The sequence below is a fragment of the Pinus tabuliformis genome, chromosome 7, assembly GCF_031772625.1.
Source record: "Pinus tabuliformis cultivar Carrire ecotype Pingquan chromosome 7, CPIR1, whole genome shotgun sequence".
Classification (NCBI taxonomy): domain Eukaryota; kingdom Viridiplantae; phylum Streptophyta; class Pinopsida; order Pinales; family Pinaceae; genus Pinus; species Pinus tabuliformis.
Window position 1 is genome coordinate 1,575,762,163 of NC_142293.1, and position 23,497 is coordinate 1,575,785,659.

A 23,497-nucleotide genomic window follows, 5' to 3' on the forward strand; every position below is an offset into this window, starting at 1 on the left:
CATTTTACCTCCTAACCTAGTCAAATCAACCATTCTCTTAGCTTATTGTATGATTTTCTGATTATATTTATGCTTATAGGGTGAGTTGAGTTAGTTATTATGCCATGTGGTCTAACATGTATTTAATGCAGATTATTGATGGATTTTGAGGTCAAAGTCAAGGATCTAGTGGTCAAACTATAGCAATAACTCGAAGTAGACAAAGGAGATAAATTATAGGAGGGAATCCCCCTCATTTATTGCTCCTCACTTTGAATTCCCCTTCATTTAGCTCAGAGTACAAGAAGCTGAATCATGCACTAGAAGGCAACCGAGCAAGTGGAAGATGGTTGATAGTTATATCAAGTTTTGGGAGCCAAGCCTCCCTGATTTTAAGGAAGTTGTTGGTAGCTTCAGATGTATAAGTGGAGAGGCCTAGGGCCTCAATAGGGTTGACCTTTTTTTGCTTGTGTAAACTCTGCTCAAATTTCGAGCTTACTATTTTATGACAATTTTATGTAATCTTGCTATTTTTTGATAATGAAGATGGAATCCTTTTTGAGTTAGCACTAAGTTACCTCAGAGGGCTGAAACTCTTGGGTTAGGGCCCAATCCACGTAGCCAAGCCTCTCTTTACTTGTATTTGTATGCTTTACTTCAGTTTGTAAATTAATTTGCTGTTATATGTATTTCTCTTATGGTTAAGAATAGGTTGCTTTTGATGATTTAGTAGCTTGCTTCCATTTGTGCTTTCTGTAGCAGGTTAAGCAGTAATCAGAGAAGATTCAAAAGGCTAGCAAAAGTGCCTTGGTCTCTCTTCCTCCCTCTGGGACCATGATTTGAGGCAAAGACTCTCTTGCTGCCCTAAAAACACATATTTTCCTCATTCGTAGGACTTCTAGTGTTTGCAGCTCTCTAGTAGGTTGATAGTCCAATTTTCCTTTGCTTTAGATCTTCTTTATCATGTTCACTTCCTGATTTTATAATATTCCTTTTGTATGCTTTCATTTCTTACAACATTTCCCAACATTTCCTTCTATACATCATAGTTTAGGCCATTTTAATGCAAAACTCTGTTTTTCCTAGGATGCACTCATTTCATTGGTTCCTTGATTTTCTTGGTTGACTGCCAGTTTCTATGCAACAGATCTCTTCCAGCAATAGGCCAGCTTACTAGAAATCACACCCTCCATCTGATCCATGCCCTATAGGTCTCCCAAACCTCACCTCAATTCTGCCCTAGTTTCCTTCATTTTTCATAGAACTTCTTCCTCTCTCCTTGAGCAAACCCAATCATCTTTCTCTCTCCTGGTGATTCATGGTAGACCTTAGGCACCCTAACACCTCATTCCAACCTTCATCCACCTTTTCCACCCACTCTCACACTCTAAAAATAGTGAAAATTGCTCTCAGCCTCCTCTTGTAGGCCTCCTGTAGTTTCCCTGTTTTCCTCCTGTAGTTTTCCTGTGTCCTCCTATAGTTTTTCCTGTAGGCTTTCTTTTGAAGGCCGAGTGTGGGAAAATCCTCCAAAAGGCCACCTAAGACCTCTTAGGACCCATCCACATCATCCTACATCCTCCCAAGCTCCAAAACTACCCTCTAACGCCATGTGTTCGCTGCCACACTCACACACAATAAATTAGATGCATGTTAAATTCACATAAAAACACATAAAAATCCAAAAATATGTTTTTTTCGTATTTACTTCCAGAAATAGCATGGTTAGATGTTGTTTACTTCTTTGAGTAGGTAATGGAATTTCTTTAATGGTTTTCATAATGTTTTTGGCAAAAGTAGAATTAGCTTGTTAATTAGGGTTTACTAGGTTTTGCTTTACATTCCAGTCTTTCTCCTTTCTGCAGTTAGACTAGCATATGTAGAGTAATCTTTCTTTCTTTTCATCACACATAGAGCTTCTTCTGAAATCTATAGAAGTTGGCTTGAGCTCCTAGTGATCTCGTGCTGGCTGGCCAAGTGACAACCTGTAGTGAGAACTAGTACTTGTGCGTATAGCACCGATGCTTCCAAGTTTGTTACGAACTACCGGGTTGATAAAAGTAAAGTTGGCAGCCTAGGAGTTGCAACATTCTTGCTGCAATACTGGCGCTCACCACTTTTTGGTGCCGTTGCCGGGGAAGCGTCAGAGTATTCTGTGATTACTACTTTCTTCTATTTCCTATTACAACATTATGCTAATAGTTTATTTCGGCAAAAGTAGACTAGTCATTTATTTTCTTTCAGTTCTGTGTTTCCTTGCTTTCCTTTTCAATTCTGCAAATTTCCATTCAACAAGTTCATTTCAGCTAGTTGCAATTTGTTTTGTTCAATCACAATTTCAATTTTTGCAGGTACTTTCAGTGTGGGGAAAAAGAAACAAAAAACCAACAAAAAATATTTCCCTTCATGCCTCGTAGGAGTAGAGATAACTTAGGAAAATTTTTGCCCAACACCCCCACTGCTTCACATAGCCAACCTTTTCTCTTCTTCGTTGGCTGCAATCAAGAATAACCCTTAGGTGAACATCCATACATATTTGAAGAACCTATAGAGGAAGAAGAAGAAGAAAACATTCCTCTGGATCCAATGGTTGAAAACAGAAATGCTAGGGGAAATGGAGAGAGAATAGAGGGTACCTTCCCCATTCGGGAGACCAATGGGGACACAAAAATGAAGAATATAAGTCCTTCAGCCCTACCTCACTTCCATGGTCTGACTACAGAAGATCCTGACACCTTCTTGTTCTAGTTTGTTGTAATTTTTCAAACTTATGACTATGTAGAAGACGAGAAAAAGTTGAAACTGTTCCCTTCTACTCTCAAGGACGCATCACTGTGCTGGTTCATGGGATTACCTGGAAATAGCATCACAACATAGGCTCAGATGCAGCAGGCCTTTAACAACAAGTATTGAGACTATTGTAAGTTAAAATATACTAAAGAAGAAATCTTCTGAATGACCATAGGAAGTGATGGGTCCCTGGAAGACTATGAAGAGAGGTTCCAACTCAGTTACAAAAGGGCCAGGTGTACACTTGACCCTGAACCTCTGAAGTTGGTCCTACTCAGGGGAATTGGGGAAGACGTTTTAGAAACCCTCCATCTACTGGTCGTGGGAGACATCTACCAACTATCCTATGATGACATAAAGACTGTTTTTAGAAACCATTCTAGAGTAGTCAGAAATAAAGAAAGATAGGGGGAGTCAATCCATAGCCAGTACCTCTTCTTCCAATTGATCCATTAAAGGTGAAATTGGAAACATGCTGGAAGATTTCAAGAGTGAGATGCTGCAAACTCTTGCCATGCAAATGGATACCTTACATATCAAAACAAAATAAGAGAAAGTAGAGAGGGATTTGGCCATTTTTTGCCCTAGATGCACCAGGAGGCATCCTAGGAATGAATGCCCATTGAACTCTATATAGGTTTGTTCAGTCTGTGAAGAAGATCATTCTACAGATAAGTGCCCTTCCTTTCCTGGACTTAAAGTTGTATATCAAGGGGACGAAGGAGTCACTGAACAAATCTATTACATAAACCAAAGGAGGCCGCATGGACTTAGACCATACCAGTAGGGGATGCACAAGACATCTCAGGCATACTACAACCCCAAAAAAGTCACCTCCATACCTTCTTGGGGGCCCCCTTCTCATCCTTCCTGGTCCATGCCTCCTCCTTGGTCCTTCACATCTCAATACCATGCCCAACCAGCCACCCATTCATTTCAATCCTATGTTCAGCCGCAACCTCAGTGGAATGCATCTCATCAGGGGTGGAGGCCCCAATACAACTCTCTTTCCACTCTTCCACATCCACCACTTGCCCAACCACAACCGTTACCTTCTGCTCCACCAAGGAAACCCCAAATGCCTTCTCAGTCAAATCCAAACCTGAACAACAGACAGGCTCAACAAGTGTATAGTGGGGAACCATTATGCCCAACTTATGTTGTGGAGATTCAAGAAATTAACTTGCGATCCAGGAAAGTTCTCCCAGATAGCCAGCCTCCACCCAGGGAGGTTGAGGAAGATAAAGAGGAAAGCGAACCTAAAGCAAATCCACCCTTTCCTGAGAGACTATCCATGACAATCTAGCCTACCCCAGAAGAGACTGAACTCCTGGGAGAATTGAAACATTTATGTGTGAGGATACCACTTCTCCAAGCCATAAAAGATATGCCTATCTACAATAGGTTGATAAAAAATAAGTTCTTTAGGCATCCAGGAAGGCGTAAGAGAGATGCCCCAACCATCAATGTCATAGGACAACTGTTCGACCTGATGTTGGGGCAGATAATCTATCCAAAATATCTGGACCATGGAAGCCCAGTAGTTGATGTCCACATCAATGGCACAATGGTCCCACATACCTTGATTGATCTGGGAGTGGTGGGCCCCAGTATTGTAGCAATAATGCTACAACTCCTGGAACTTCCTTCTTTAATTTTATCAACCCGGTAGTTCGTAACAAACTTGGAAGCGACGGTGCTGTATGCACAAGTACTAGCTCTTGCCGCAGCTGTCACTTGGTCAGCTGGCACAAGTCCGCTAGGGGCTTAAGCCAACCTCTATGAGCTCTTAGAAGAAGCTTTTTAACTGATGGATGAAAGCTAACTCAAAGGAAGCTAATCTACTTGCGGAAAGAAACTGAAAGCCAAAAAGAAACGCAAACCCTAGCAAACCCTAATTCTACCAGCTAGTCCTACTGACGCAAAGGAGAGCATGCAAACTACTGAAAGAGATGCCATTACTTCTATGAAGGTAAAATACATGTTTCTAGACTACCTCTATCTGAAGAAAACATATTTTTGTATTTTTTTTCAAGTTGTTGGAATTATCATGCATGTGCTTCTAACTATTTTTTTACTGTGCAGAGGTGGATCAAGGAGGGGAAATGCTTGGAAAAGGTTGAGAAGGTTCAGAGAGGGTCTAAGGAGTCCCTAACACCCTTCCGAAGAGTCTCACAAAGTTTGGCTATCAAGAAACCTCATTTGTGAGCTTCTACAGGAAGTCTGCAGGGGTTCTACAGGATGTTCAGAGATTTCTATAGGATGTTCTGTAATTTTCTACAGGATGTTCTGAAAAGAGGATTTTGGAGAATGGATGGAGGGAAAAAGGTGGAGGAACGAGTATGGAGTTGAAATAGGGGTGTAGGGGAGTTCAATACTTGGAGGATGGAATCGAGGAGTGGCACAGATGGTGAGATTTGTTCAAGGAGGGATGAAACGATGTTGCATAAGAAGATGAGAATCATGGCAAAGTAAGCGAATGAGGCAAATGTACGGTAAGGGTTCTGAGTGAAGGGTGAAGCAGGTAGGTTGGATGGAGTATGGGCAGGTAAGGAAGGATAACATGTACTCTGCAAGCGTTTTTTTAAACTGAACAAACAGACACTTATAAAACCTATGACCTAGTTACTTCACTCTAATCTGACCTAACAGCAAAAGGAAATGAACATAAGTTTATTCGAAATGAAATACGTGAAATAACTATGCAACTAAGCAATCATAAACTGAATCAAGCAATCAAAACTGATATCAAGTTCGACAACTAAAAATCCAACACTACTAATTGCATGGTGAAGCAAAAAGACAATATTTTTGTTGGCAGCAAAGTCATATTGGTCCCAGCTCATGATTCCACTGAGGGAGAGGTGAGATCCAAAGTACTTGGTAGCCTTTTTCTGTATATATTCCCTGTGATTAACCAATCAAGTAAATCTGAACATGAAGAACCTTTTTAATCATCAAGAGCAACTTAAATAACAACACAACATTTAAATCTAAATAGCAGATTTTATTCTAAGAATGCAACAAAGACACATGAAAGTAAACAAAGGAGGTATTGGGCACTTGACATGGGCCCAACCCCAAGAGCTATAGCCTCCTAAGAGAGATTTAGAGCTGGTGCAAAGCTGGATTCATCTTTATTGGGCAAGAAAAGAAGAGTTACATCAAAACTGTCCACAAGGAGAACTTGAAAATGAGCTGAAAGCGAAGCTAATCTATTGCCTAAAAATCAAAATACAAACTAGCTAACTTCTGCCTACAAAATGACTAACCATTGGCCAACTACTAGCTAACCCCAAAATGAGGCCCTAAGCCTTCTTATTTATACAAATTGAGGACCCCAACAGTCCTCCTAAACTTTAGGGACTCGGCTGCCCAAAACTTGTAGTTAACAACAGTCCTACTTGACTTGCTTGGCTGCCCTTGTGTTAATTGATTTGGTGGCCCTTGAACTCCGAGCTGATGGTGGAGAATTTGAGGTAAGGGCCCATAAATGAAGGGGACACCTTCCTACAAATCCTGTCCCTTGTTCTCCCACGAATTTGGCTGCCAAGTGCTCATTAAGACCTTCAATTTTGTCTCCAAATTGACCAAAAAGGCTACAAAAAGAACCCATTAGACTTGTTGGCATAATGACTAACCCAATTCACTCTATTAGCATAAATATAATAAAAAACATGCAATAAACTAATGAGAATGGTGGATTAAGTCGAATTAGGAGGTTGAATGAGCCCAAATAATTATCCATTTTTGGGGCTCATCATCACCCCCCTACTGAAAGTGTTGCTCATCCTCTGAGCAACCAATCTATCTCCTCATCTTTGATGGCCCTGGTGGCCTCCCTGTCATCCCAAGCTTCTGAAGTGATTTCCTCTTCTCGGTCATGAAACCATGCTTTTCTCTCTGCTTCTTCCCACTGCCTGCTCATTCAATCATATGAAAGGAGATGAAACCAGTGGAGGATGGAAGAAAAGAGTGGTTGCATGCCTCCTCAATAGACTTCAAGCTTCAAATCCCTCTTCATAATTGATTCTGGCCTGCCCAAAGGCTCTACAGGATGTTTCTGGTAGAAATACAGAACTTCCTGTAGAAAGTCCTGTAGCTTCCTATAGAAGGTTGAACCATGACTAGATTGTGTCCGAACCCTGAAAAAAATGAATGTTCATGGAGGGGATGGATGTGAGGATGCCTGGAAACTTGGTAGGGATCCTTCTTCTTGTGTTGGGAGGCCCCCTTTCGGCATTGTGTTCCTACAACATCTTCAGAATTAACTCCCACAGCAGCACATTGACATTGGTGTCTCCTGTAATGTTACCCAAAAACCTCTAAAACAACATAAAGGAGCAAGCACCATTCCCCTAAACCAAAACTTAAACGGTCCCTCTGAAAAATGGTAGCTTCATGCTGACCCTCAGTCAATCTTCATTGATGAGTATTTTGTCCGCACAAACCAAAGGCATGCATAGAAACCTATTGTACCGGTCAGAGCAAAAAATGAGTATGACATGATGGGCATGTAGCCAAAATATAAAATTCCAGAAACAAGCTTTGTCATCTCCATCTTGGTGAAGAAATAGAATGTGGCATAGAGAAACAAGTAAAATGCTGAGGAGCCTGCAGTCAAATAAGATCTCCACCACTAGTTGTAATCTTCACTGCACAGTTGGAAGTAGCACAGGACAATGGTGATCTCTGCACATGTAACATTGAGGATCACAAAGACAATGAACAGGAACCCAAATATATAGTAGAACTGATGCAGCCATATTGAAGTTAATATGAATAACAGTTCAATGAATACAGCTCCAAAAGGCAAAATGCCTCCAATTGGTATTGAGAAAATGGGCTGCATATACCAAGCTTGCTCTGGAATCTGCCTGGGGATTTTATTGGTCTTCATTGGATCCTCAATTGCAGGTTTCTTGTAGCCAAAGTAACTGCCCACAAAGACCAATGGCACAGAAATTCCAAACCATAAAAGGACCAAGGCAAACATAGTCCCAAAAGGAACTGCACCAGATGAATTTTTTCCCCATAGCAGTGCATTGAGAATAAAGAAAATGCAAAAGGCAATGCCTGGAAACAAGAATGTTGTCTTCAGCGTGTTCCTCCTCCATTCTGTGCCCTTGAACATCTTATATAGACGTGATGATGCATACCCTGCAAACAAACCCATAAACACCCATAATAGCAGCATAGTTGTCATTAAACCTCCACGGTTCGAAGGAGAAAGGAAACCAAGGACTGCAAATATCATTGTCACTGGTGTCATGGAAAAAAACTGAACTCCAGTTCCCACATAGACACAAAGTAAGCTTGCATTGGTTGGGGCCCTGACCACATCTCCATGGACCGACTTCCATCCTGTTTCCTCTTGAGCCTCATCCTGTGTTTCTAATTGGTTGTATTTTGAGATATCCTGGTACAATGTTTGCATCATGATCATTGCAACCATTTGGAGAGAAATAAAACAATCATCAATGAGTTGATGATAGAGAACCAATGGATTTGATCATCTGTCATAAGAAGGTAAGTATCCCAACATGATGCCCATTTCATAGGGATCTCCCGAAAAGTAACATCACAAGTGAATATAACTTCTTTGTTTCTACAACTTCTTGGGGAATCTCAGAATTTGACACTGTATGCTTGGTATTTGGATCACAAGTTGTCAAATGGGCTTTGACATTATCCCATGGTTGTTCATACTCATGCTTTACACTCACTGAGAATTGCCACCCTCGACGTGAACAATCCAAGCTTCTTTGTATGCTGGGTTTCCTGTGGCACAACTTCCTGTAGAAACGCCTGTAGAGTGCCCGACTTCTGTAGGATGTCTCTGCGCCTTTGAATGATCTTGGTATGCGGGAGAATTTTGAACAAGCTGAAAAACTTGGCGAAGGACGTCAGTTTAACAGAATTCAAAGGCAGAGGATTCAGCCGAAGAGGTTTGCAAGTGTAAATGAATCAGCAGTTAACGTGAGTCTTCAGCCGAGCATTCCTTTAATTACTGCGTGATTTGTGGTGAGGTGGCAGAGACGTGCACTGCTCATGCAAACTGTTGGTCCCCTACAGTGCCATCTGCCTGTAATCCCTTACCCTTAGTTGCACTGGAGTTTAAAATATCCACAACTGTCTGTGTTTTTTCAAATTTCACGTGAGTTGTCTAACACATACGTTGCATGATTCCTGGCTGATTGATAGAGAATTGGACAAGGAACTATCAGCTCAATCCTACTATATTCGTGGCTCAATTCCACCATTCCATTCATTCATGCAGTTTTTAAATTAGATTTGTGCAATAGAAGAACGAGTTTCAGTCACGTACCTGAAGTCAAATGGCTGCTGTGAGGTGCTGAGGCTAGTCATTGCTGCATGCACTAGTTTCTTTGGTTGCATGAGGGCTTGGCTGATGATTTATGGTTGTTTTTTCCTTGTGCAGGTGTCCTCTGGCCGGATCCAAGCTGCAGGAGTTCATTTCCACGTTCAGATCTGCACCTTCAAGCTGCTGCTGCTGAATTTTCACAGGACCAGAACTTTTTTTCGCCATTTCTCCCAAACGGTAAACCGGATTGATCTAAAACTTGCTGAGCACGTTCCTATCATCATTATGCACCTCCCATAGAAAAATCGTGATCAATGGATGCACATATTTCGAGAAAAATGGAAAATGGCTGAAGATTTCAGAGATCAATTTCTCGGAAACCATGCATCGGAATTGGCTGAAACTGCTTGGGTAGGCTACTATCACCTATGTGCATCTCCCCATGAAACAGGTTTTAAAACGGATGCATGGATATGGAGAAAATGCAAAAATGGCTGATGGTGATGGAGGCTGATTTCTTGGAAACCGTGCACCAGAATTGGCTGAAACTGCTCAGGCATGTTGCCATCACCCCTGTACAATTCCCCATAAAATGGTTTTTCAAATGGATGCATGGTTTTCAAGTTATGGAAGAAACAAATTCTGTTCTAGGTATTTTTGCTTCAAGGCATTTTGCAGTTTTGTTGCATGGTATGAAAAATGAACTTGGGCTGTGATGCAGGCATGGAGATGATGGAGGAGGAGTTTGAAAAGTGCAGGAGGACTCTTGAACCCTTGCGGAAGCTATCGTGTTCGCCAAACCACCTTTTTGCAATCCATTTTTAGCTTCTTGTCATTTCTACAGGAAGTTCCTGTAGAAAACACAGTTTTCATAAAAGAAGCAAATTAAGGTGGAAAAAATGATGGAGAAAGGCGAGGTATGGACACAGAGGTGCTTGCAGGCCTAACCAACAGATTCCCACCATCAGATTCCCTTTTAAAATTGAATTTGGTTCGTCCTGTTAGCTACCTATACCAATAGGTTTCATATTTCATGATTGGCTATGAAAGGTCCAAATATGCTCTGCTTTGATGATTCAAAGATCACATATTTCCAAGAGAATCCAATCTGTGATTATAGCTTGGTAAGGACTTAAATTTTGATGGATGGTCCAACAGTCTAATCTGGATCATGTCATGTTTTAAATTTTTCAGTTGTAGAATAGAGAAAGGAGTCTGTCCAAACTGTTTAATCTTGGTAGACAAATAGTTCAGGTAGAGAAGAAAAGGCTCCCAACAGCTTAATCTGGGACCTTGGAAGAAATAAGGGTAGAAGTAGATAGAAAAAACAAGAGAAAAAGCCAAAGAAAAGAAAAGGCAGGTAAGGGTCTGCAAGTCCAAGTGCACCCTCCAAGAAGAAATAAAAAATGCTAGGCAAGTAGCTGGGTAAGTAGTTGGGGTTGCAGAAAGGTTATCTTTACCATTGTAGGTGTGTTAACTTTGTTTACCAAAGCAAATTCAATCAATTGAGAAGGTGTTCTTCTTCATCAAGTTGCAGCAAGTAGGAAGCATGTCTAACCTCCCTTCTTCCCCTTTCCATTTCATTACTAACACTCCCTCATCAGCTGAGATTCATGGAAGAATATTATGGTTCCATGGTGGTTCTTGTTCCTTCAAAAGCCACATTTCTTGTGTAAAAATCTTTTCATTTTGATCTACTCCCTAAGCTAAGTGTTTCTCAAATAAACTTAGCTTTGTCTCCCCTAATCCACTTCTTTCATCCATATTAACTCTAAATTTACTATGTAAATCCCCTATATCACCTTTCCCCTACTAGTAGTAACACCATGGTGTATAAACCCCAAATTTTGTATAAATATCCCTCCCCTTGGCATTATAGCCATATGTTCTCTAAAAAAGGAATCAAAATGACATCTGGTCACTTTGATGAACCTATACCTCATCTCTCCCCCTTGTTTCAAGTCACTCCACTCATCAAACCATCATTTGCAAAGGAAAACCCTATAAAAACCCCTTCTTACCCCTAAAACCCTTTGAAATTATGAAAAAATCCAAAAAAAAAAACCCACTTTCGCCGCTTAACCAAAGTTGGCGCATATATGTGATTTTCCAAATACACCGAAAAACCTTACAAAAAACCCATACCCTAAGGTTTTCCGCCGGGCACTGATTTCAAAAACAAATATTAAATTACACCCGCCCGCATCCGTATCCACCGATCACATCGTCCTTCCGTCCATCGTCGGATCAGACCCCTAGGATCCGACGGCCCTCATTGATATCGGAGCGGCCCCCACGATAGACATTTAGCGCCCGAGAAAATGACGAAGGGATACGTCATGGCTCGGCCACGCGTCACCCTCTCGGGTCTCTCGGAGCGGCCTCTGACAAAACCAGGGCCGTATCCTAACCGCTCCGAGAGACCGTAACCGCTATGGCCCTTAACCGTAACCGCTGGCTCACTCACCGCCCGGTTCGCTGGTCCCGCGTCAGACCCACGTCATCGCCACCCTGCCATCGCATCAACACTCTTGTCCGCCCCTGTGCCAGCGTGTCTGCCACCGCATCATCCCCATGAACCAATAGTAGCTCGCCACCTCACCCGATGATGTCATGCTGACGTCATCTGAGCTTGACCCCACCCTATGACGTCATGCTGACGTCATCCGAGAAAACGCGCCAAAATGCCAAAAGTCCATATTTAGGCCAATTTTTGCGTTTTTCCGTACTTTTGCTACCAGAACTGTTGCTTTCTCTGCATGATTGTTACGTCCAAGTTACACCACCTTTGTTGAAGCCAACTTGGAGACGTCCGGCGCACCATTTCCACAGTCATCCGTGACCATTGCTCGCTCTTAACCAGGTATTCTCCATTAAAAACCTTCATATACCTACTCTGTTTGTGATTTCCCTCGAAAGAGCTTAAGCAACGTAAAACTCTCAAAATTCACCGGTGAAACTTGATGCCTAGCCCCCATTTACCACTGTAAGCTCGAAAACCACCAGCTGAGCCTTGATTTCCCGAGTTCTTATAAAAAACTGTGAACTGCTTGCACAATCGTGAAACAATTGGTCAACCCATTAAAAAACCTGCCACAGAAGACAAAGTGAGACCAGATATTGGTCTTATTCATAATTCAGACAGTATTTCAATTACTGTATGCCCTCTTCACCCTCTAGTCCCTGAAATTCACATTTGTTGCAAGTAATTACTTCAGTACTGTTCTGCCTACTTCAACCAGTTCACCTGCAAGACAGAAGCTTGATAGACCATGGAAACTCCAATTGCACTGAACATCAAGCCTCTCAATGCCCCTCATAGGGAGTTGGAATGGAAAGCTCTGGGAGATATGGATTATCAAATGTTGGACTGGTTTCCATTAGGCTCCAAATACAATATTCAGATGCTAAATGAGTTGAAAGCCCAGCACCTTAGTGGAGCTGATATCCTAGGGATTTGGGATTCAAACTTGCCCATCTACAACCTCCCCCAAGTAAATTCTATGCCAGAGTTGATCCACAGATGCCAGGAGTGCTATGATCCATGCCAAAGAGCTGTCCTCAGCCCTACAGGCTCAATTCTTTTCCATATCACCCCAGAGAGCATAAATGAGATGCTGCATTTCCACAATGCAAAACCATTGACCCCCCTCTACATGCAGAACTTGATAAAGAAGGGGAATAAGTTGTCAAATGACCAGGTCATCAAAATCAACCAGCTGTTTGTACAATCAGGCTCTGAGACCATCAGAACTCCTCCTATTGGATATCATTACTTGAATGAATTGGGCAGAATGCTAGTGGATTTGATCAGCTATGTCCTAGGGTTCAAGGGAATTGAGGATGTGGATGAAATTATAATGGCAATGCTGTCTATATTCTCTCCTGGAAAGCCTCCAGCTGTACATTATGATTATGCCACATATATTGCAGATAGAATCCATGACCAGCTGATGAATCTGCAGAGGGAAAGACTGTTCAGATATACTTCATTCATTTACCATCTATTCTTGTTTAATCAACCAGGCAGTTTCTTCATTCCCCTGAAACAAGTTAATGCCCAGGGGAATCCAAGATCAGTTGTGTTTTGGACCTCTGTCTTTCATTGCACCTCTGTGTCACCATACACATACTGTGAGTTTATAGACTTATTCATACATCCAGCTATGACATTATTGTGTGGTGTTCCCCCTCCAAGGCTAACTGATGACATGAGGAGAATTCTCCATCTAAACAAAACCTACAGCATTGGTAATTGGTACCTTTACCAAAACCACACAGTCATCAGAGTATATGGTTGTGAGTTGAAGCCTTTTAAGCTGCCAAGGTATGTCCCCATGAGGCTTTTTGCCCTTGAATACTTCAGGCAATTTGGGAATGCTGACTACCTCCACTTCCAAAGTAAGAACAAGAAGGCACAGTTGAAGGTAAGGAGCCAGCTGGGCCCTTTCCTATATAACAGAAAAGAGGAGGGATGGAAAGAGGCAAACAGTATCCTAGAGGCCCTCAAACTGCAAAATAGCTTTGAGTGGATACCCTATGACCCCAATCATTTTGTTTCCCTCAGAAGGATAAGATACAAATTGGGTACCTATTCACATATAAGGCAGCCTGAGATTGAGCAGTATGCCAATGCATTAAGCTGGGAAGAGGGCACCCTAGAAGAGGAAATCACTAGTGAAGAGCTGCTAGAAAGAGAGGCCAGAAATATTAAAAAGGAAACTGACTTAGAAACTTGTGGACAGGTCCCCCTCTCATACAAAAGACAACTTGGAGCAACTTCCTCAGCTTCAACAACACATCAGCAAGCTGCCATGAATACTCCACAGGCAACCAGCAAAGGCAAAGAAAAGCAGGTGGAACAACCACCTCCTATGACCGAGGAACAAATGGAAACACTAGTGCAGCAACAAGAGGAAATGGAGCAGCAGGGAGAAGGGCAGCAGCAAGAAGAACAACAACAACGGGAAGAACAAAGGCAGGAACAGCCTGTCCAGCAAGAGCAAACAGTGGAAGCCCCTAAATCCACTGAAAAAACTGTGCCTCCAAGGCAAGAAACTTCAGCTGAGGCATCAATCCTCCAAACTCCACAAAAGGAGGATACAAGCAGGAAAAGGGACAGAGAGACTCCCATTACAACATCAGCATCTCATGGGGAGAAAAGACAGAGAATTAATCCCTTCTCAGAGGAAGAAATGCCAATAGGACAGTCCTTTGGTATACCCAGCAGGGAAGCATCAGCAAGCTCCTTTCAACAGGAGCAGGATAGAGCAATGGGGGGAGAGGTGAGTTCCTCAAATCAGCAAAGGGAAGGTGGACCCAGCATTAAGCAGCAGTTCATCGACATTAAGAGGAGAAATGAGCCCATCAAGATACAACTATATAACCATCTGTTGAACATGGCTCCCACCAATCAACAAAGACTCATGTCTGCATATGATGTGCAGGAAGGCAAAATGATCATGAGTCATTTTATGCCAACAGCAGTGCAGCCCCAATCTGCCTCTGACTACTTGAGGACTAACCTGGAAGTCCTTGCCAAGGATATCCACCCAATGGATAAGATAGAACTGAATAAGCAAACGGGTGAGATGGTCTATGCTTCCTTGGCAGACCAAACGTTGGACAACTACAGGCTACAAAATAGCCTTAACAATACAGCCTCTCAGCTAGAGTTGGAGAGAGCATCATCCCAGGCAAAGGACAACAGAATAAGGTCCTTAGAGGACATTATCATAGAGATGGGGCATGATCCCAAAGATATCAAGGGCATACAAGAGATATTAAAATTGAGGGATGCAGACATGGCAGCCTTGAGGAGAAAGATCAAACTCCCAACCACAATTCACCCTCAAACAGATGATGTTGCCCAGCAAAGACATGATCAACAGGCCACAACCTTGTTGATATCTCTATATAAGCAGCTGATCCAAACTCAGGAAAAGCTGGGAGAATCGGAGGCTGCAAAAACAGCACTACAGGCAGCCTTAAAACAAAGAGAAGAAGGGCAGACCTCTCAGGCTCCTCCTCAAATCATAAACCTTGAGGAAGCTGCCCCAACTACTGTTCCCCCCCCCCCAACAAACTGATCAAGTTGCACCATCTACTTCAGCACCTCCACCAACAGAACAGGCCCCTAGCTTGGATATGCAAAAGCTAAAAAATGAGATTCAAGCCCTGGAAGCTCAAATGGTAGAGCTAAATGAGACCAGGGATAAATTGGCCAAGGTGAATGACAGATATGACAAATCCAAGAAAGCGGTGGCAGAGAAGGGCAGGGAGGTGAAAGCCCTCAAAGACAGGATAAAAGAGCTAGAAAATGAGCTCAAATTAGATAAAGTTATAGCTGGGCTTAAGGCAATTCTATGGTCCAACATTGGCTAGTCTATTACTGACCAATGGCAGTATATAGAGATAATCCATGAGCAAGTAGAGCTCATCCCAAAAGCACAAGCTGAAATTCACAAGTCAAGGGCTGCTCTAGGCAACATGCCTGAAGTTGCCACCAGGATGATCAATGTGCTGAACAATAGAACAAGTACTCAGCTGGCAAACATGGGAATTCCCAATAGAACTGAGGCCATTCAGTTGATCAAAAGGGTTCTCACATTGAGAAATTTGGTGCAGACATTGGAGAGAAGAACCCAAGACATGCAGACCGAGGTAAAAAGATTCATGGATAAATTCCTGGTGCTGCAAAACAGAGGACTCCCTAGCTTACTGAACAGCGCAGGGAGACTGCTCATTCATGAGCAGTATGCCAAAAGAGTGAATGCATTTGCCACAAACGAAATCCATGAGAAGCCCAGCAGCTCCGAAGAAACAGGGCCAGCTACAGGACAGACTATCTACAACAAGGTAGAAAATCTGTTTTTTATAATGAATGAGATCAATCACCTGTTTGATGTGGCACCCAATTTTTACAAGTATACAGAGGCAGAGGAGACTATGGATGCAATTCTCAGGCATCAACTCCCTACACAAGACTGGTGGACAAATACAATACAGAAAATTTTATAAACAGTGAGCCATTCACCAAATTTTGTTTTTAAAAATATCAATTGTTATGCAAAGCACAGTTCAACAAAATCAGCATACATCAAAGATTAAAGCTGAGTCAACTCAGCAAAAATTTTGGCCAACAAAGCAAGAATAGGAAACCACAGCTGGCAGAGCCGAGAAGATACAGCGCAGCAAAAAGTAAAGACACATTATCCAGCATTAAAGCAAAGCGGTTCAACCGACTCAATGACCTCCAAAGGTCAAATTATCCTCTGACAGACTTAAAGAGTATTTATGCTGCATTCAAAGTTGTAATAACTTCTTTTCTACTTTCTGTACGAAGTTATGAAGATATTTCTCTCTCAGATGACTCAATGCCTGAGATATTTTGTATAAGCATTCCTATAAAGTCCCCTTCGCATGAGTTTGCAAGGTTGTTGTTGATTTCTCCTGAAGAAGTTCTTATGCTGTAATCCTTTCAGAAGTTTAATAAAGAAAGTGATGGAATTTCTCGGATTTCTGAAGTGTTGAATGCGTTTTGGTGTATGTTGAAAACTGCTGGATTCCTATGTATCACACCATACAATAAGTCTCTGTAACTCTCTCTGTTATGTATTTTTGATTTTTTAAAATCCATATATGTTTCTAATTTCGAATATTTAGCAACAAGGAAAAAGAATATCTTTCAGGATTTATTCAAGGAATACCCTGAGTTCAATCTGTGTTGTTAATGAATGTTTTCTTCAGCTGTAATCTTGATAAGTGTAATTCTTAATTGCTGCACTTTCAGAATACATCTTTCACAGTGACCTTTGTCACAGGAATTCAAGTTTGCTCCTGTGCAACGTGTTTTACTTTCACCTCACCAGTTTAATAGAGAATTCTTAATTGCTTTCTGTTGACTGACATGCCTCACCATTCAAGTTAAATTTGTTTGTCTGAGATACACAATTGGCCCTGCAGTTTGAACACCACCAATTCTGCACTTCAAAGCATTTCACAACTCCAGACTCCATTGCCCAATGATATATTACTCTCTAAACACTACATCTTAAGCCCTGAAAGAAATCCTTCAACCAAAACATAAACCAAAACCTGAGCATAATACCTAGCCTAAAACACCATCATAACAGAGACAAATCATAAAGAGAGAGCCCTCTCTGATTACAGTTTGGCTAGAAACTGTGATCCAAAGATTGGTTAGTGGTTACCCCGGCCGTATTCCCTTGGGAGTCATAGGGAACAACCTGGGTGTTAACATAATTGGCGACTCCACTGGGGAGTGCTTGAGATTTTTCAATTACTATATATCTTCCATAGCTACTATCAAGCCTGAAATCAGTCAAGAGGCCTTTAATCTGTTTCTGTATCACATTAACAGCTTTAGGGAGGAGCTTGTTTAGGGAATCTTCATCTTAGCTCTGAAAATATATAACCATTCCAAAATCTTCATCCAGTCCTTGCAGATATAAAAATTTCCTACAAAATTCTAAAAAACAGTTAGAAGCTGGCTCCCAAGAAAAATCCACGGCATACTAGGGCCAATCCTGACCCTAATCCACCTGTCATTGTTGATAATCCAAATACCATCCCAAGAAACATTAGGAGGCAGCAAAAGCAGGAGCAACCTGCTGATTTAAGCTCGGATTCAGATCATCCTAGCCTTATCTCTACCCCATGCAAGGTTCTTTTCCAGTCTACCCCTAATTCCCCTAGTTCACCATCCACATCCCAGACTCCTCCTCTCACATCTTCATCCACTGCACATATCCCCTTGACCAACACTCTAGGGTCACCCCTACTCGTTACCCCTGTGCTACCCATTGTTCCTATAATCCCAGCTGCCCCTGTTAATCCTCTAAACCCTGTAAATATGGCTAACAGATATGCACCTTTGCAGATACCAGCTAATGCTGCAGCTCTACCCCAAGATTACCAAACCAAAATCTCATATTTTGACTCCAATGGCCCTCTGACAGCTGTCCAGCATGCTAAGAGGATGCAAGACCATTTTGAGACCTATGAAATAGATGATGACAGTGTCAGAATGAGGATGTTTGTTCAAAACCTAACTGGGGATGTTAGAACTTGGTTTAGATCCCTGAATGCAAACTCCATCACTACTCCTGATGAACTGTATCAAGCCTTTACTAGTAGATGGGAGAAGAAGAAAGATCCTCTGCACATACTTGGGGAATATGACACTATCAAAAGAGGTCCCCAAGAGACTGTTTTGGAGTATTGTGCAAGATTTAACAATGTATATAATGCAATTCCACAAAATTTGAGACCTCCTCCTGATTTAGCTTTGTACAAATTCCCTGATGGTTTTGACCCTGACATGGCCTATCAATTGAAGGAAAGAGATGCTCAATCCCTTGCAGAGGCCCAAAAGGTTGCTGTCACAGTAGAAGCCAACCTGATTGCCAAAAGAAACAGGGCAAGGTTGGAAAAGAGGACTGCTTTCAGAGAAGAACCCTCTGCCTTTGATCAGAAGCTGGATGCAATACTCAATGGAATGAAAAGATTAGGTGATAGAGTGGAATCGGTTGAAAGAAAGTCATCATGGGAAGCACTACAAAACAACCCTCCTAGGAATCCAAATTTTAGGAGAACTCAAAACCCAAATGTTGGCAAGACCAGTGCTGACCAAGACATAAGACCCCCTTTCCAAGAAAATTATGCAGAAACTTCCACATTAGCAGAGCCCAATGAAGATCCTGAGATTAATTTAATGGGTCTAGATGGTGAAAGTCAAGTTTTCTTAACACAAGAAGATCATGAGGATGATGAAATAAAACTGTTCCAAACTAAATCAGCTGAATCCTTTGACTTCAAACAAGGCTATGACACCGCTGTTTATGAAGTCCATAAACAATACAAGCTGAGGAGCAGAATTGTGAATGTTAACCAGCCTGAAAAGAAAAAGGATAATCAACAGCCTGAAAGAGTTATAGTCACAGAACCTAATGACAAAATGAATTTACATACAGAAGAAATGATTGTTGAGGAGATCACTGAACCACTGTCCTTAAAACATAGCCTATGACCACTCAACCTTCTCAACCCAATTCAACTATTACCCCTCAAGAGATGAGTAAAAGAGGCAAGTCCCAAAGTCAAGATAAAAATCAAGAATAAGATTTAATGAACAAGGAAAGGACTATCACCTATAACCCCAAGACCCAATCTGAAAAACCTTTTGATCTAGAAACAGAAATTGGCAAATTAAAGATAGCAATTCCTCTCTCAGAACTAGCCAAACATGACATCTATAAATTACAGATCAAAAAGTCCCTTCAACTCACTAGCAACAAAGATGATGTCAATGTGCTGGATGATACCCCAGAACTCCTGTTTGGCCCAGAAGTGGATGGAAAAATGGTAGTCACAGGGGTACTGCCTTTCTATGTCAGTTTACATATTCATGATAAAATATTACATAATGCAATGTTTGACTTAGGTGCCTCTCACAATCTCATGCCAAAAGCAGTCATGGAAAGATTGAATCTAGACATAACAAGACCATACAAGGACTGTTTTCCTTTGACTCCAGCCAAGTCAAGTGTTTAGGTCTCATAAAAGACTTATGTGTGTCTCTGGTTCAATACCCAAACAAGACAATCCTAATGGATGTGGTAGTTGTTGATATCCCACCTAAGTATGGGATGCTGTTATCAAGATCATGGGGAGCTAAACTCCAAGGTTCCCTACAATTAGACATGTCATATGCCACCATCTCTGTTTTTGGGCAACCAAAAAGACTGTACAGAGAAACACTAATGAAATACATGGTCAACAGTGAAGAAAAGCCTCAAAACTTTCCTATATATGCTGTCCATTCAGACATAGACTCATACATTCTCTTCAATGACACCACAACTCCCTCAAAAGGTGAGGTTGAAACCAAGATATTCATACAAGAGAAAGACTCAAATGAAAGTATCACCACCCATGAAACAACAGTCAATCAAACACTAGATACTGCTGCTGTTCTAAATCTCAAGCATACCCAATCAAATGATGAAACTGTCCTAGAAGACAAGCTAGAGAAAAAACCACAACTACTACTCACATTGCCAGCCCATGAACATATCATCAAATCTCCTTCCCAACAGGATATTCTATGGTTCCTTGAATTTGATGGCTCAGTCAACAAATTAGGGGCAGGAGCTGAAGTTTGGGTACACAATAACGAAAATAGTCATGCAGAAGGCCGAGCCTATAGATTGAATTTCAGATGTACTAACAACATGGCAGAATATGAAGCTCTTTTACTAGGCCTCAAGTTAGTAAAGTTCTTACAAGCTGTTATAGACATTTTTGTGCCTAACAGCATGGAGCATGAAATGTCAATAATCTGAGGGATCCAAAGTCCCTAAACATGTTGTTCTTACCCTTAGAGGAACAAGGTCTGCAAACCACAGCACTGAAAATCAGTTCTCCACCTGAAAACACTCAAAAACAGGCTATTTCTGGATCATGTCAGCTGCTCCACTGAGCATCTGCGCTGAATGTCAACTGCTCCTCCTTGTACCTGCGCTGAAGTTCAAAACTAATGAAGGCTACCTGCGCTGGGCGAGATTGGCCAAGTGGCACAGTCATTCTGCAAGGTGTCAACTGCCCAGGAAGCTTCCAAACTGACACTTGGGTCAAGGAATTCGCCTAGTGATGAGTAAGAGGGTCTTGATCTCCAAGTGGAAGCAAGATTCTCCAAGTGGACTCAAGAACTGAAGATTAACTAAAGTGGGAGAGGACACAAGTCAGCTTCAGGCCAGTCTCAAGATGACTCATCCTTTCTCCAAAACCCTATATATAGAGCTCTCTCATGAGGTCTAAGGAGGCTGGAATTTTGTGCAAGTAAGGAAGTGCTGTTGGTTTGTGTATAGAGCTATTGGGTGTTTTGCTTGAAGGAGGTGAAGAGGAGATTTCTTTCAGCTGGGAGGTGTTGCTGGATTGGGCCCATTGTGGTTGTAACTCTCTCAGAACTTTACTTCTATTATCAATAAAATATTTGAGGTTCTTCTATATGCATGTGTCTTTATGATGAATAGATGCTTGTATATTTGATTTATGCTAATCCTATAATCGATTATGGATGTATGCTTCTTGTAGTTTCCTTTTCTTGTGTTTTTACAGGATCTGTGTGTAGCTGGGCCAGTGAAAGGACAAGGAGCTAGGAGCAAGCAGCAAGGAGTGAAGACTGGGTCGACTATTAGCGCAAGATAACGGTTAGTAGATCATCCTTTTCTTCCCTCTCTCATCTCATAAAGAAGAAACTTTGAATAGCTTTGCATTCAGTTGTTGCTGGAGTACTATCACCTTCAGAGTGGGATAGAGGCATTCTGCATTAGATACTTTTCCCCCCAACAAATTGGCGACTCCGCTGGGGAGCGTATCTTGTTGGTTTGTTGTGTTTCTTGCTATTCATTTCATAAACAAGGAGAGTACCGAATCGAACTGTGTTTGAATCTATCAAACACAAAGTAGAGGGCAGCTACTCTAGCTCAGTTTCTGGGCAAGTTTATGATTTGAAGAGCTGATCCACAAGGACTCTAATAAGCTCTTAGTGATAGCTTTTCATCCTCCTTTACATCCCTTAGTGTGTCCTTGACTGATAGCTTCTGATTTGAGCAAAAACTGTGAATTTTTGAGCAATCTGTGACCCGGAAACCAAGACGGACGAAAGTCTCGTTCTTCATTGCAGGCTGTACAAAGGTAGTCTGCATTTCAGCGCAGTTCCCGAAGGGGCTACCTGCACTGAAGGTCAAACAGGCAGTGTTACAACTGCGCTGGACCAGTCTTGGCTTGAGTTACTGGGGTTTCCTGCTGGGTCTTGATTTGTTTTCACTATTGTTTTTGCTGTTTGTTACCAGTCAGTGGGCCTATCTGAAACCATCTCCCTTTGTCATTATTCCCCCTCAGTTGTATAAAGAAACTGTATTTGTTCTTTTGTATTTCTTGTGTCATTTACAGTTTCCCATAACGAAAGTGAACCAGTCTTGCATTGACCTCTTAGATCTAGACCTGTGATTAAGTGTCGTTCTGATCTTAAGAGTTAGTTTATTTGCTGTTCATAGCTGATTGTGTTTGTCGCTTTCGTCATATGGTTTGAATTTATATATTTCTAAGTGTCGAAACAAGTAAATCGTAAGGTGTCTTTCGATTTTGGACGAACTTGTTTGCTTTCGCTTGAAATTGAATTCAAAGTTATACAACAACTTTCTTTTTGTATTTCATCAACATTAAGAAAGAGAAAAGAAATACTTGCATTGTGCATGTACATTATGACAGTTTGCATGTTGATTTAGGAAAGTGCATTAGTGTGTGCTCTATGATCTGTGTGAAAAGGCGTTATCTTCCTTCTCCCTCAGTAGTTAAGGTTTTCAAAGTTGAAAGATTGAAAAGCTTGCTTATCATCTTAGATTGCATTCAGGAGTGTTTCTATACATCTCGTGGTGATCCATAAAGGCAAACTGCTAAACAAGATCAACCTTAAAATAAATTGAATTTACATAACAATGCATTGAAACATAACGCAAACATCTAGAGGTCTAAGCTAGAGACGTGTTCTGGCGTCGTTAAACGTGATATCTTAACGTTGAGTGGTTGGGTGATTCCTCCACGGTGAAGCGATAAGTATCAATACGGACTTGTGCTCCCACGTACCGTCGCGTATATATTGGGAGACCCCTATAGGATCAAAGCCTTTATCCATAGGAAACCGTGTCGGCCGCCCTACTGATCGCAATGCAGTGAACACAGCATTCACGAAGATCGACCACTCGTACCGTAAAACGTATTCTGTGGTTTTGCGAAAGGTTTGGCACACCCTCTGCCTAGAACTCCAGAGCAGTTTCTTTTGGCCTTTTTCAAACTCTATAACTGAAAAAGTCCATCCAAGCATTTGTCACTTCGGGCTCGTTAAAACATCGAAGGAGACTAGAGTCATCTTTAGCTTTTTCTCGACTCTTAAAAAGTGAAAAAGCAAGTTGTGTCTAAGCGTCGTTATAAAATTTATTTTAAACGGAACATAATCACCTCCTATTCCCGCGTTGATCTTTAAGTTGAGAACATGGAACGCCCCAACCAAGGAACTCCACATGATGGAAGTCCTAGTCCATTCTCCTCTTGGGGAGAAGTTGGTGCGCCCCACATGGCCACATTGTCGCTTCCAGGACTGACGATTGGCCTGCCTGTTTGGCTATTCTCAACTAGTGTAGTTCAGAACACCATGGTTCCTGAGCAGTCGAGTCAACAGTTAGATGAGTCTAGAGCCTCCCACCAGCCTTCTACTTCCTCTAACCCTTCCTCCAATCCTTCATCTTCAAAAGGTGGAGCCGGCAAAAGCCAAGCTCCCACGGAGAAGAAGGAAAAGAAGAAGAAAGAAAAGAAGAAGAAGGA

At 41.7% G+C, this 23,497-nt stretch overlaps 1 pseudogene; it reads right to left on the minus strand.

Moving 5' to 3' along the window:
* Positions 1-7,177: 7,177 nt before the first annotated feature.
* LOC149254088 (transmembrane 9 superfamily member 7 pseudogene) overlaps positions 7,178-23,497 on the minus strand; it is a 72,386-nt pseudogene continuing 56,066 nt past the window's right edge.